The sequence below is a fragment of the Sarcophilus harrisii genome, chromosome 2 (assembly GCF_902635505.1).
Source record: "Sarcophilus harrisii chromosome 2, mSarHar1.11, whole genome shotgun sequence".
Classification (NCBI taxonomy): Eukaryota; Metazoa; Chordata; class Mammalia; order Dasyuromorphia; family Dasyuridae; genus Sarcophilus; species Sarcophilus harrisii.
In genome coordinates, this window is record NC_045427.1 from 370,307,430 (window position 1) to 370,321,292 (window position 13,863).

At 35.4% G+C, this 13,863-nt stretch overlaps 1 protein-coding gene across 1 annotated transcript in view; it reads right to left on the bottom strand.

Moving 5' to 3' along the window:
• FAM13B (family with sequence similarity 13 member B) overlaps nt 1–13,863 on the bottom strand; it is a 231,591-nt gene that overhangs the window by 12,264 nt on the left and 205,464 nt on the right. The gene's annotated exons all lie outside the window — the stretch shown is intronic.

Below are 13,863 nucleotides of genomic sequence, written 5' to 3' on the forward strand. Positions count from 1 at the left end.
TCCTCCCTTCCCTAGATAGCAAACAATCCAATATAGGTTAAACATGTGCAATTCTTATAAACATATTGCCATATTCATCATGTTGCACAAGAAAAATCATATCAAAAGGGAAAAAAACATAAGAAAAAGACAAGCAAACAAACAACAAAAAAGATGAAAATGCGATGCTTTGATTCACATTCAGTGTCCATAGTCCTTTCTCTGGATACAGATGGAATTTTCCTTTCCAAGTCTATTGGAATTGCCTTGCGTCGCCTCATTATTGAAGGAGAGCCAAGTCCATCACAGTTGATCATCACATAATCTTGTCACTGTGTACAGTGTTCCCTTGGTTCTACTTGTTTCATTCAGCATCAGTTCATGTAAGTCTTTCCAGGCTTTTTTGAAATCAGCCTGCTCATCATTTCTTATAGAACAATAATATTGTATCACATTCATATACCATAATTTATCTAGCCATTCCCCAATGGATGACCATCCACTCAATTTTCAGTTTCTTGCCATTATAAAAAGAACTTCTTGTACTCTTTCTTTGACACCCTTTGCCTATCTCTTGAGTCTCTAATAATAAGGGAGTCAAATAGTTTTTACCTCTGACTTAAGAGCAAGTTGTAGTTTTACTAGAATTCTTGTGACAAAGACAAAATAGGATAAAGTTCAAGGAAAATAATAATAAAATATTATTTTTCAAGCATTTATTTCAAGCTTACAACTAAGTAGCCCAGGAAGCCCGAAGTACAAATCTAAAGACAGACATTTATTAGCTCTGAGACTCTGGGAAAGTCACTTAACCTGACTATGCCTCAGTTTCCCCATCAGGAAATGTGTATAACAATAGCACCTACCTTTCAGTGTTGTGATGAGGATGAAATGAGATAATATTTATAAAATACTTTGAAAACCTTAAAATGCTATATAAGTGCTAGCTGATATAATAATAATTATATACATATATCTATGCACATGTTTATATAACCCTTCATATTTTTTCAAAATGCTTCCATATTTATTATTTCATCTGATCCTAACAACAATCTAGGCAAAGCAGTTATAATTATTTGCCATTTTACAAATGAAGAAATTGAGTAATAATATAGAATATAATTTGTTTTAACACTATATAGCTAGTGGCAGGAAAATCTGAGCTCAAATATAGCTCAGAGACAAGTGTGTGATCCTGAGTACTTAACCCCAATTACCTCATCAAAAAAAAAAAAAAGAGAAACAAAGTAGTGCTGGAATTGGATCTAAAAGAAAGAAGACTATTTGGTGAAAGGGATTTCTAGGCAAGGAGATCCTCAAATGAATGAAATCACTGATCTGAAAAAAATAGAATGTCCATTTACCCCAAGGATTCCTTCACAAGATAGGGTATACCATTATTAAGTCATCTTTTTAATGGAGTTGTGTTTATCCTTCAGCCTCTACAAGACATCACTGCAACTAAGGGCCAGTTTGTTGTGTTTGAATGTCGGGTCCAAACCCAAGGTGGTGTTCAGGTTCGCTGGTACAAAGGTGAAGAGCAAATAGTAGACTCAGATGACTTCCGGATTCTCAGGAAAAGTATGTGAATTAACTTTTCTATCTACTCTGAAATTTTTTTTCTAAGGAGAATATAACCAAAATACAAGCAGAATAAAATTCATGCATCTGTGTATTCCCTTATTTGTTAAAATGTCACATATGATATAAGTAATATCAAAAAGCATTTATTAAGCAGTTATGTGACAGGTACTATGCTATAAAAGCTGGAGATGCAAAGAAAGAAAGGCAAAACACTGATCCCTACCCTCAAGATATTCTTAATTCTAATGGAAGAAGTAACATGCAAATAACTAGATACACATAAAATAATTTGAAGCCATTTTCTGTGAAGTCCCTCTTCAACTCTTATCACTCATATCGACCATAATCTCTTCCTTTACCCCTTTCTCACAAGGTGGCCTTGAGTTTTATCAGGGCCCTCTTTCTGTTTAAGGGATCTCATTCTATACTGTGTTCTCCAACAGATTACCCCCTCTGTCATTCTCTCTCACTTACTTTCTTTATTATTATTATTATAGCTTTTTATTGACAAAACATATGCATGGCTAATTTTTCAACATTGACCCTTACAAAAACTTCTGTTCCAACCTTCCTCCCCTCCCTCCATCCCCTCCCCTAGATGGCAGGCAATCCCATACATGTTAAACATGTTAAAGTATATGTTAAATACAATATATGTATACATATTTATACATTTGTCTTGTTACACAAGAAAAATTGGAGTTAGAAGGAAAGTAAAAATAATCTGGGAAGAAAAATTAAAATGCAAGCAAATAACACAAAGGGTGTAAATGCTATGTTGTCTCATTTACTTTCAATATCTTTCTGTCTACTTGACCCTTCTCTACTGACCATAAACATATCCCTTCCTCCCCCAGCTTTATAAAAACTCTCATTTGATCCTTCTCCACTATCATCCAAAATCTCTTCTGTTTTTTGTGGCTAAATTCCTGTCTACAACAGGTATAGTCACTTTCCTCTCACTCTTTTCTTACTTCCTACTTCTCTTACAATCCAGCTTTCAACCTCATCATTCCTCTGAAACTGCTTTCTTCAAACTTACTAATGATCTCCTAATTGTGAAATGGAGGCCTTTTCTCAATCTTCCTTCTCTGTGACTACTCTGTAGCCATTGACATTGATAAGTATCCTCTTCTCCTTAATATTCTTTTCAGGATATTATTCTTCCCTAGGCCTCTTTTTACCTATCAGACCATTCCTCCTCAGTACCCTTTGCTGGATCCTCATGCAGATCATATCCCCTAACCATAGGATTCTGTCCTAAGCCTACTTCTTCGTATATACTTCTTCACTTGGTGATTTCATCAGCTTCCATAGATTGAATTACCATTTCTATGGTAATGATTCTCAAATCTACCTATCCTACCCTAACCTCTCTGTTAATCTCACATCTACAATTGTTTTTCAAAAATATCAAACTAAATGTCCAGTAGACACCTTAAACTCAACATGTCCAAAATCAAAGTCATTATCTTTCCCCCTAAACTTCCCCTACTTCAAATTTTCTTATTATTGTAGAGAGCAACACCGTATTCCCAATCCCTCAAACTCAAAATCTAAGTAATTCTCTGGATTCCTATTTCTTACCACCATCTCATATCCAATTTGTTGCCAAGGCTTATCAATTTCTACTTTACAACATCTCTCAAATATGTCCCCTCTGAACTCAGACACTGCTGCCACTCTCATGGAGGGCCCCATCCCTCCAGGCTATAGCAAAGGCCTGCTGGTGGATTTGCCTGCCTCAAGTCTCTTCCTACATCAATCCATTCTCCATTCAGCCACCAAAATGATTTTCCTAAAGCACAGATCCAACAACATCACATACACAAACACACACACACTCACACATGCACAACACAACTTCTCTCTCCTGCTCCCTCTGTCTCCTCTCTCTCTTCAACTCTCAATTCCCCCCCCCCTCTCTTTTCTTCTCTCTCACTCCTTCCCTTCCTCCCTCCTCCAGTGGCTTTCTAATACCTCCAGAATTAAATACAAATTCTCTGTTTCAACGCCCTTCATAACCTAAGCTCTTCCTACTTTCCTGTATTTTTATACCTTATTCTTTGCCACATATTCTTGCATCCAGTACCATCAGCCTCTTTGCTGTCCCACAAACAAGGCACTCCAATTCTTGATTCTGGCCATTTTCCCTGGCTTTCCCCCATTCCTAAAATATTCTCTCTCCTCATCTCTGCCTAATAATTTCTATGACTTCCTTTAAGTCCAAGCTACAATTTCATCTCCAACAAGAAGTTTTTCCCAATCCCTCTTAATTCCAATGCCTTCCAATTCTTATCTCGTATTTATCCTGTAAATAGCTTGTTTGTACATATTTGTTTTGCATGTTGTCTCCTCAATTAGATTCTGAGATCCCTAAGGACAGAAAGTGTTTTTTGCCTTTTTTTCTTTCTTTCTTTTTATTTATTTTTTTATTTTTTTTGGTATCCTCAGCCCTTAGCATAGTGTCTAGCATATAGTAGAATTTAATCGTCTTTGTTGATTGACTGATAAGATATATATATTGTGCAAGTGAAAAATAAACTCAGAAAAAAGACATTAACTGGAGGAAGGGATAAAGGAGGGAAAGACCTCTGCATAAAATGAGATTTAAGTTCAATCTCAAAAGAAGTCAGGGAAGCCAGAAGGTAGAGGTGAAGAAGAGCATTCTAAACATGGAAAACAGCCAATGCAAAAACCCAAAGACAAGAGGTGGAGTGTCGTGTTAAGAATAGCAAGAAATCCAGCATCACTAGATAGCGTAGTATGGGGACTGAAGTAAGTTGTAAGAAGACTGAAAAGATATAAGAAAAGCTGGATAATAAAGGACTTTAAAAGCCAAATAGAAGATTTCATATTTAATCTTGAATATAATAGGGAGTTATCAAAATTTATCAAATGTGGGGATGATTTGGTCAGACCTGTGCTTTATGAAGATCAATTTAATAGCCAAGTAAAGGATGAACTACAATAAGGAAAGACTTTAGGCAGGAAAGTAAATCAGAAGATTATTGCAATAGTCCACTTGTGAAGTGATAAGAGCCTGAACTAAGGTGGTGGCTATGAGTTGAGAAAAGATGTATGCAAGAGATGTTGTGAAGACAGAAACAATAGAACTTAGCAACAGTTTGTATATAAGAGTAAGAGTGAGGAGTGAAAGATGATACCTAGGTTGTGAGTCTGGGTGATTGGGAGAATAGCGGTACCTTTGATGGTAATAGGGAAATTGTGAATAACAGAGTATTAGGAAGAAAGACCATAAATTCTGTTTTAGACATGGTGAGTTTGAGATGCCTATGGTCTAGCCAGTTTGAGATGTCCAAGAAATAAATGATAATGTTGGACTGGAATACAGGAGAATAGGGCTTAATATATAGATCTAGGAATCAACTTCACAGAAATAATAATGGAAGGGCAACTAGGTGGCTTAGTGGATAGAGCACTGGTCCTGTAGTCAGAAGGTCCTGAGTTCAAACCTGACTTCAAACACTTAACACTACCAGCTGTGTAACTCTGGGCAAGTCACTTAGCCCCAACTGCCTCTCAAGAAAAAAAAGGCCAAAAAAATAGAAATAATAATGGAATTCATGGGAACTGATGAGCTCAATAAACTAAAAAAGTGGAAAGGAAAAAAGAAGAGATCCAAAACAAGATCTTGGGAAGCAACTATGGCTGTGACTTGGATAAAAATTTTGCAAAGGATACTGAGAAGAAACAGTCAGACAAGTAGGAAAAGAATCACAAGAGAACATTAAAACATAGAGAGGAGAGAGGATATGATAATAAATTAAGTAGTGATTCTCCATGAGGATAAGATAATCAATTGTATTAAGTGCCACAGAAACATCAAGAAGGCTGAGCATTTAGAAAAAGCCATTATAGTTGGCAATTAAAAGTCAGTCTAATTTTGTCCAAAGCAATTACAGCTAAATAATAGGAACTGTAGGAAGCCAAAGGGTAAAAGAAATAGAAGCAAGAAGTATAAGTACCTAATGTAGACAGTTTCCTCAAGGAGTTTATCCATGCAAGGAGAGTTACAGAATCAGAGCTAATGAGGATATTTGGATCAAGTGAGGGCTTTTTAAGGACAGAGAAGATGTATACTTGTGCTTGAAGTAACTAATAGATAGGAATAGCTTGAAAATTAATGAAAAAGCAATATGCTAGAGAAGAATGGATGAGAAAGAATCAACTTGCATATAAATATAAATATATATCTAGAAGAAGACAGATGAATGGTGTGAATTAGAGAGAAAAGGGAGTTCTTGACAACTAGGCCTCAATTTTTTCCAGTGAAGTATGAAGTCAAGTCCTCAACTGAAAGATTGGAAGGAAGGTAAATAATAGAAGGCTCAAAGAATGTTGAAAAGGTTTAGAATAGCCACTGTAATGTGTAGGATAGTAATTTAATTAGGGTTAGAGGATTCTTTTCTTGCATTTCATTCCTCAAATTCTAATTCAAATAAACTATTTACTATTAAAAAAAACCACTTCCAAGGAAAATCAAAAACTACTACCATTAAAAAACAAGTTTGCTTTCTTAAATCAGTCTGTCTTTTAAGATGCTTTTTACCATACATACACTTTTTTTAAAAAGTAAAAAAAAGATTATTACATTGTTACGTCCTTAAAATCAGAGTTTGGGGCATCTTTTTCATCTTTGTATCTATTCCCAGCATCTCTGCACAGTGGGAGGTGTTTGATAGATGTTTGCTGAATCAAATCATTTTTGTCAAAATACAAGAAAGTAAAATGGATGAAAGTATGCCTGATTCCCTAAACAAATTGTTGTATTTTTTCCCAAATAATTCAGAGAGTGGGTAAAAGGAGAGTGAAATAATAGGTTTATATTTTAATACTAATCCTAAATAATTGTACTTTATTTGTAGATTAAAATAGTAGCCACATGCACTGTGTACAAAGCAGATATTTTTCTTAAGATGATGTTCTCCCATATTTTAAACATTGAGTTTAAGGGGAAAGTAGGGTTATCCTTCGGTTAAAAAAAAAAAATCTACAGAATACCAGTGTGCATTCATAGAATCATTCATGCAATGAATCATTCATAGAATTTTAGAAATGGAAGGGACCAGAGAAATCTTCTAGTCCTTATTTTATAGATGAAAAAAATTGAAATGTAGAGAAGTAAAATTACTTTCCCAAAGTTACTTAATAAATTATCAGCTGGAATAGGACTAAGACCAAGGACAACTCCTAAGCCAGTGATCTTTCTGCTGTGTTCACAATGCTCACGTTGGTTTTTTCTTGTTCCTCAATTCCTACACCACTTAGAGAGAATCCATTTTATTGCCTTATCTCACTGCCCATTTGTCTCTCACTAACCTCCTTCAATTAGACTATTTATAATCACTTTAATTCTTTTTCCTTTCTTTTGTTTGGTTTTTCAGAAGCCTGCTTATCAGCTGTTCCAGGTAAGTACAGTTGCCCAATATCCTGATTACATATATGTAAGTAAAATTCAAATGGGCCTTCCAACAAGAATGTCAGACTCCTACTCTCATATTAGGGAATAATCACCAGGGTTTAGGTTTGATTCAGGTCTAGGAGATCCCATAAGAAAAAGTAGAAAAATACTCAATGAACCAGATCGAGAACAGCTATTTACCTTCTCCACATAAAAGAAATACTAAATAAATTCAAATCCTACAAATATAATTTAAATTTTTTAAATACTAAACAAGTTTTGGTGACTTACAACTACAGTTGTCCTTTAGGTTTTAAGAACATCAAAACTAAAAGCATTTGTTTGGACTGCTAAATAGAAATTTTGCTCTACCAAAACTGGACACATCCATCTAGGGATCACATATGCTCAGGAAAAGAAAAAAAAAAAAAGGAAAAGGCAGTCAGAGGTCCCAAGGTCCAGGCTATGCTTGCCTAGATGTTCTAGCTGCCACATAGAAGTAATCATCACTTCTGTCACAGTGGGAAAGGCAGGCACCTTTTCCCCTTAACCATCCAAAAGTAAGTTTAACTATACCTGACACTATCTACAGCCAAGAAAAAGAAAAAAAAAAACAACCTTGAATGGATCACTTTCTTCTCAACATCCCATGCACCAATAGCCCTTTCTGCTCCCCAAATCAATTGAAATTACATATGGCTAGCTCGAAGCAACAGGACAGCTCTGTGCATGTCCTTTTACATAGGCATAAAGTTAGCTATGTCTGTACTCACCCTTATACTAACCTGCTTTCCCAAAAAGTGTAACAAAATCAAGTTACCTCTCAGCCTTTAATCCCCAAAACCTATTAAGTTTTTATGTCTTTTCAAGGGAAAAAATAAAATAGGCTAGTCTGTGTGTGAAAGAACCTCAGAATATTGCTTTCACAACAAAGAATAACTAACAGATTAAATAATTATCATCAAATGAAATACTGGTAGAATCAGAACAAGTCTTACATATATCATTGAATCTTATCCTCTCATGTTGTAGATAAGATGACTACAAGTCAAAAAAAGTGAAGGGTCTTGCTCAAGATCACAGGAGAGCAGAGTCAGAACTCAAAAATAATATTTCTGAATGAAAAATCTTAAGGTCCTTTCCACTAATAAGTTTTAATGAGTTTTTAATCAGTTGCTTTCAATAACTTGCTAGGATATTTTGGTAGAAGGTATGTTGAATTATCTGAGGCTATCTTCTCAGGCCCTGCCAGCACTGGCCAGCTGGGTTTACTGAGCAAAACTACAGCTCAGCCTGTCAGGGCTCTAAGGTTAGCCCTCAAAGATTGGGGGAATCAATTCTAGTGCTTTGACTCAGGAACTACTACCAATGTGCTCCCCCACTGCCACTCTTGGTTGATTATCATTTATTCAGTCAGACTTCATCAGTTTTTAGAAAAGGTATTTATTGAGGTGCTATAGCAGAATGATTGTTACAAAACATCTCTTAAAATGTATATGACATGTACAATGGGTATTATAGTGTTTGCTTTTCAGTGAGGAGGGGAGAGACTAGATGTTAAATTAATGTTAAAAAATAACATATATAATAAAATATATATTTACTTACAAGAAAAATGAAAAATAATGTATTTGACATACTCTCCCAGAAATACTTAGTGTCCAGGGGAAAGCAGGCTCAAGCTTAAAGAATACAAATAGCAAAGGAGTAATTCAAAGCTCCTGATTGCTGCAAGTTTTTTTCTTCCTTTTAGGCATGGTCTTTTGTTGAGCTCTTTGTGGAGCCATAAATCTTCCTTCTTGCATATCATCTATCTGTTCTCAGCTCCTGATGCAGATGGTATACCCCACTGATGTCTCAAAAGGACAATGCTACAATATTGGTTGGGAAGATGGAAAGTACAAAATTCTCTGCACCCTTGAAGTTAGAAATGTCTTCCTCCAATCAAGGAAGGGATTCAGGGAAAAACTTAGACCAAGACCAAAGCCAAGGACTACCCCTCTCCCAACAGCCTCTTCCCCACCCACACCTCCAACTTCCCCTCAGTGACTTTGCTAATCTCTTCTAGCTCTTACTTATTCCAGTCTCTTGAGTTTGAAATGACTTGCTACTTCAACCATTAGGGCAAGACCAAGTTTCCTCAACTAGTCCAGACACACAATATGTAATATCACTCTAGGATTTTTTTTTAAACTTAGTTTAAAGTCTTTGATTGGTTGAGATATGTTCTTGCCTCATTAAGGTATCACTTACTTTAAATGTGATGGGGTGATTTGTTTCATTTACTCCATCAGTCACTACTATTACAAAGTCATGAGTAAGAGTGATTGAGTCTATTGTACAGTGCAGGACAGATGTAAATGAAGAAGCCATGTGAAACAGCCTTGGTTGGCCTCTAAAGACAATTATTTTTCTCAAAGCTTTTCTCTAACTTTTTTTTCTTTTCTTCTTTTGCTTTTTTTCTTTTTAAAAAACTATTAATCCCCACTTATGCTGATTAGGTTGTTTATCATTCCAGAGGACGTTTGCACCTTGGTCATGACAGAAGTTTTTCCAGAGGACACTGGAGAGTTTAAATGCATTGTAGAAAATGAGGCAGGGGCTACATCCTCCAGTGCATGGCTTTTTGTTTCTCCAGGTAATCAGTCATAATCTGGGCTGACCCATAAAGCTGAGGAAATGACTCCACCTCTTTCTGAACAAATGAATAATTTTTTTTCAGGAGAAGAAATGGAAAAAGTGGAGGATCCTCCGACAACACTAACGAGGCAAGATTTCCTAAAGTCAACCTCTTGCCTCTGCACCAGAGAAAACCTTGCAAAGGAAAGAGATACAGACACCAAACTACCAAGTGATGAGAAGAGCTCCATTCCCAAGGAAGATATACACTTCCTTAATGACAATTCATCAGAATTATCTCTACATTGGTAAGGGCAGGAAGACCTTTGTAATATGGAAAATATTGATCAATTGTAAACCCATTTCTGAAATTCCTAAAACAATCTCTGCCCTGGGAGCTACACTAATGGGAAAATTTATTACAGGAACTTGCTGTTGAAATCAGGAAACTCTCAGATTCCAAAATAGAATCCTGAGTATACTTTATTTATTTGGGGGGTAGGGCAATAAAAGTGAGGCTGGCATTCTCCCAATAATAAATCTTTCATCACTATTCAAATTCATTGCCTTTGTCTATACTACTATTTAGAGAGCAATGAAAAGACTTCATTTCAGCCATTGATTTTACAAACTAGTCTACAAGTGAAAACAAGAAAAACTTACAAATCTCAAATTTAAAAAGTGGGAATTAACAGAAAAGTGAAGCTATAAATCCTTCTGAAGGATTTTCTACAACAGAGCAAGGTAAGAGCACTAAAATATTTTAGTAGTCTGAGGAAATAATTACCCCTTTATTAATTACTAAACATTTCCAGCCCCAGTGTAACAGAAGAGATGTATCTGTGCAGAGCATAGGAGGAGAGGAAATGACACTGTGTGATAGAGCCCAGAGTAGGCGACAGAGTCATCCTTGGGCTAATTCTTGAAGATTCCCCATACTCCTATCTCATAAATCCCAACTCTTACTTACCACTTATAAGAACCTAGACAAGTCATTAGCCTCAGTGAACCTAAATTTCTTCATTTGACAAATTTAGATAATATTTGCACCCTCTATCATGTGGGAATCTTATGAAGAAAACAATTTTCATATCTTCAAGCATTTCAGAAATGGAAGCCCAACAGGCACAAATCACAGTGTGACTCATTGAACATAAAAAAGACCAATGTTTCAATCCCTAATCCTTTAATACTTACTATGGCCATCTTCTAATTCCAACTTCTGAAGCAAAAATGGGGAGTGAACAAGTTTCATGCTTGAACTCTGACATTTAAAAAAACTTGCTGTACTATTTTTAAAATAACATATACACTTTAAGTATTGAACAGACCAATAACTGTATATAAAGGAAATGAGTGACACTGAGCAACTGTTGGAATTAAGAATTCTTAGATCTAGTAGGGTCCTTAGAGGTCATCTAGCTCAATCCCTTCATTTTAAGGAAAGGAAAGTGAGGCATAGAGAGGGAAATTATACAAGAATGGCAGAAATGTAACTAGAACCCCAGGCCTCAACTACTGAAACATTGTAGTAGGAAAAAAAATTAAAGGAAGAAAGCTTAGTGTTGTGAGGTACTGGGTGTTTTATCAAAGGAGTAAGTCTAGACTTTTTCTTGAGGTTCTAAGAAAAGCAGAAACAGAGTAATTCTTCTAGGGTTGTCAGAGTTCAGTCCTTCCTGATTTTACCAAGGCTCTTTCTACCATGGGGTTCTGAGATTTTCCCCAAACCAATAATTAGAAGATTTAAACAGCCCAGTTTGTGTGGGGACACCTAAAATCTTTCAAATAAACAAAGTAAATATAAATACATATGAGCAGTTGCTAGAGATTTAAGTAAATACATATGTGGTACATCCATAATCTATTATTAAAGAAACCAAGATGTTTGGGATAACGACCTCTAACTTTTAAGGATGTAATTATCAAAAATAATCTTGACATTCTCAAACTCTCACTTCCCCATAACTCCTATCCCTTGGTTTACCTGTCAGAAACAGACTCCTGAGCCAAAAGGAGCATCCAGGTGACTCAGTGCTCCACTATTATGTCTTTAAATGAGTAGGAATGGGGGTGAGAAATGGCCAGAGAGGGAAGAGGGACTATAACTCTCTGTCAAATGTGTATAGTGTGTAATTTCAAAGGCTTCTTTATCTTTGACTCACTCATCCTCCTCTCTGCACTCTTTTCTCTCCTCTTCAAGGAGCCCCAATTCCCTTAGGCTTTCTCTCTCCATTATTTATCAAAATTTTCTATGTGGAAAGGCTCTAAGATCATTCATATACCTCAGTGAAAACTGAAAATGATTTTTCTGCATTTTAAGTCTAGAAAGAAATTAACTCTGTATACTAGAAAGCTTTATTCATAGTAGAATTTCAATGATCAATGAGGAAGTAAGGTGATGTAAGAGACCAGGTTTAGGACACCTTTCAGTTCCCCTAAAATCACACTCAAAGTAGTATATCTATTCCATCTACTCCATAAAGCTAATTTTACATGCTTTCTCTAGTCAGTAATGCCCAGACCACATACCTCAAACTTTTCTGAAACATGAAAGTTCCTTCTCCTTTTGGGATTTCAGTTCTCCCATATGTTGAAAAGGGGGAAAGTAAAGTATTTTCAATATATAATATTTTGTGACTTTTTTATAACTGTATGAAAATCTAGTTGAGAACACGTGTATACACTAACATTTATAAATGTGCTTTTTTATCCATTTGTTACATTTTCTATTAAAATTGTTATAGCAGTGAGAGACTTAAATACTAAGTTTTTAGAAACAGGAGTTAGTATGCAAGGATAACCCCACTGATCTGGTTCTGTTCTCTCAACAACCATAAACCTTTAGATTTTATTTTTCATTTTTGGGCTCAAAAGAGAGTGGCAAAAAAAACAAGGAAAAAATTTTAGTAAAAGATCAATGTGTTGTCACAATCCAATCAACAAGTTCTAAAGTTTGTTTTATTATTATTGAATCCTGGATGTGCTTCTTAATCACCTGTGTGATCTTAAATTTTTTTTTTCATCACTGGGTCTCATGTCCTCCTTTATAAAATAAAGTTATTACATTATAAAGAAGTTCTGAATCTTTGGGGTTTGGATTTTTTTTTATCATGGACTCTTTTGGCAATCAGTGACATCAATAAAGTCCTCTTATAATGCTTTTAAAAGCATAAAACAAAATACACAGAATTATAAAAAAGCCAATTATGTTGAAACATATTTATTGAAATACATAATAAACAATGTATATTATATATATGTATTCATATATATGTGTTTTCTATTATATACATATATACTATATATATTCATATATATGTGTTTTCTATTATATACATATATACTATATATAGATATATATATATATACACACATACATATACCTATCACTACAGGTTCATGGTTAAGAATTGCTGCCATTAGAACGCTGTAAGATTCCTTCCTTCATTTGAATCTAAATCCTATATTTCATATTCCCTAAAGAATAAATGTCCTCAAAGATAAGAAGGCCTTGCAAAGAAACAAATCCATACAGCCTCTGTTATAGATGGCTGAGGTCAATGTGCCACTGCACTCTGCAGACCACATCTTTCTCCTTGGGGTCAGCTGCCTTAGTCACCTTCTGGTTGACAAAAACGTCCAGAACAAGCTGTCATTGGTAGGGAGAGTTCCTCATTGGGAGCTCCTATGTTTATGAAATAATAGGTGAGTTTAAAAAAAAATTCCCAAGGACAAGTTCTCCTTGGTATATAAAATCCAACCATTGGGCACCCCATCAGGTTCTCTTCTCTCCTATAATCATTCACCAAACAGTTCTCCACCACCCATTCAACCATGTGGCCAATGTTTCATTTTGGGGGAAGGGGGTGATAGGATTTGGATTCAGATAAAGGAAGAGGCTTTAATAATCATCAAATTCGATCATTTCATTTTGCAGAGGAAGAAAGTGAGACACAGAGAAAATAATTACTTAACATTACATTGTTCATAAGAAGCACAGACAGGAGCCAGCCTCAATCCCCTAACTCTAAATCTATTGCATCACAATTTTAAGTCCCCTCCTTCTTTAATTCTCTGCTCTTCCCCTCACCCCTTATTAAAAATCTATTTTAAAACAGAGGCATATAAGCACCAGAAGAGACAAAAACATTTGTAAAAATCTCATTCCTTGGATGTCACAAAAGCATTTGGAAAATTGTTTCAAAGAATCACAAAATATCAAGACATAGAAGGGTCTTTAAAGATTAGTTAGT